Source organism: Petromyzon marinus, unplaced genomic scaffold (assembly GCF_048934315.1).
Source record: "Petromyzon marinus isolate PM22_M1 ecotype Great Lakes invasive population unplaced genomic scaffold, UKy_Petmar_22M1.pri1.0 PM_G_Scaffold_128, whole genome shotgun sequence".
Taxonomy (NCBI): Eukaryota; Metazoa; Chordata; class Hyperoartia; order Petromyzontiformes; family Petromyzontidae; genus Petromyzon; species Petromyzon marinus.
Window position 1 is genome coordinate 52,501 of NW_027422682.1, and position 2,500 is coordinate 55,000.

Sequence of the window (2,500 nt, forward strand, 5' to 3'; positions counted from 1 at the left end):
CCTCGGAATGGGAAAAGGGGTCATTTTCGTGTTGCCACATTGCATAGGAACGCCATGAAACTTCCAGAGGCATTTGCAGCAGAAAGGCACGTGCACTCAAAAATTTTAATATTTTTCACGCATAGACCCCGTCAAACGCTAGAAGTTGGCGGGGATGTCTCTCTTGTGGCTCACGGGGCTGTTAGGGTCGCACAGAAATGCCTCGGAATGGGAAAACGGGTCATTTTTGTGTGGCCACATTGCATAGGAACGGCATGAAACTTCCAGAGGCATTTGCAGCAGGAATGCATGTGCACTCAAAAACGTCTATATTTTTCACGGATAGACCCCGTGAAACGCTATAAATTGGCGGGGATGTCTCTCTTGTGGCTCACGGGCGCTGTTAGTTAGGGTCGCACAGAAATCCCTCGGAATGGGAAAAGGGGTCATTTTCGTGTTGCCACATTGCGTACGAACGGCATGAAACTTCCAGAGGCATCTGCAGCAGAAATGCATGTGCACTCAAAAACGTCTATATTTTTCACGGATAGACCCCGTGAAACGCTAGAAATTGGCGGGGATGTGTCTCTTGTGGCTCACGGGGCTGTTAGGGTCGCACAGAAATCCCTCGGAATGGGAAAACGGGTCATTTTCGTGTTGCCACAATTGGCATACGAACGGCATGAAACTTCCAGAGGCATTTGCAGCAGAAATGCATGTGCACTCAAAAACGTGAATATTTTTTCACGGATAGACCCCGTCAAACGCTCGAATTTGGCGGGGATGTTTCTCTTGTGGGTCACGGGGCTGTTCGGCTCGCACAGAACTCCCTTGGTCCACCTGATTCGTGCATACAGGCAGCAACTAAAACTCTGTAAACCTGCTGTGAGGACATCTAAACAGTGGACCAGTGAGGCTGTGGAAGATTTGCGGGCGTGCTTAGACTGTACTGACTGGGATATGTTCACGACTGCTACCAATAGTCTGGATGAACTCACAGAGGCTGTGTACATCAGCTTCTGTGAGGACTGCTGTATCCCAACACGTACCAGGGTGAACTTTAACAACAACAAGCCCTGGTTCTCAGCAAAGCTCAAAAGGTTGAGGTTGGAGAAGGAGGAAGCGTTTAGGAGTGGGGATAGAGACAGATTCAAGGAGTCGAAGAACAGGTTTAGCAAAGCGGTGAGAGAGGCTAAACGACTGTACTCAGAGACACTAAAACACCAGTTCTCTACTAACGACGCTGCTTCTGTCTGCCAAAGGGCTCAGGCACATCACCAACTACAAACCCAGAGCGCCCCACACCACTAACGACTCCCGCCTAGCCAACGACCTGAACGAGTTCTACCGTAGATTTGAAAGACAATTGGACTGTCCTGAACCACCCCTTCCCACCCAAGAGGCCCCATCCCCCACCCATACTACAGAAACGACTCTCTCCTTTCAGGAGGGAGAAGTTAATGGGCTTTTCAAGAGGCAGAATCCACGCAAAGCAGCCGGGCCGGACTCTGTCTCTCCAGCCACCCTCAGGCACTGCGCTGGCCAGCTGTCTCCGGTGTTCACCAACATCTTTAACACCTCCCTGGAGACATGCCATGTACCAGCCTGTCTCAAGTCCTCCACCATCATCGCTGTGCCCAAAAAGCTAAGGCCAACAGGACTAAATGATTACAGACCGGTCGCCCTTACATCTGTGGTAATGAAGTCTTTTGAGCGCCTGCTCCTGGCACACCTCAAAGCCATCACAGACCCTCTCCTGGACCCCCTTCAGTTTGCCTACAGAGCCAACAGGTCTGTGGACGACGCAGTTAACATGGCCCTCCACTTCACCCTACAGCATGTGGACGCCCCAGCATCCTACGCCAGGATCCTGTTTGTGGACTTCAGCTCTGCCTTCAACACCATCATCCCTGCCCTGCTTCAGGACAAGCTCTTCCAGCTGAACGTGCCCTACTCCACCTGCAGGTGGATCACAGACTTCCTCTCTGACAGGAAGCAGTGCGTTAAGCCGGGAACAGAAGTCTCTGACTCCAGGTCCATCAGCACGGGAACTCCTCAGGGCTGCGTCCTTTGCCCACTGCTCTTCTCCCTGTATACCAACAGCTGCGCCTCCAATCATCTGTCCGTCAAACTCTTGAAGTTTGTCGGACGACACCACCCTCATTGGGCTGATCTCTGGTGGGGATGAGTCTGACTATAGGTGGGAAGCTGACAACCTGGTGACCTGGTGTAGCCAGAACAACGTAGAGCTAAATGCTCTAAGGACAGTTGAGATGGTTGTGGACTTCAGGAAGAATACAGCCCCACTCACCGCCATCACCCTGTTAGACTCCGCAGTCAAAATTGTGGAGTCCTTCCGCTTCCTGGGCACTATTCTCTGCCGGGACCTCAAGTGGGAACTGAACATCAGCTCCCTCGCCAAGAGAGCTCAACAGAGGATGTACTTTCGACGGCAGCTGAAGAAATGCAACCTGCCAAAGACAATGATGGTGCAATTCTATACAGCGATCATTGAATCCAT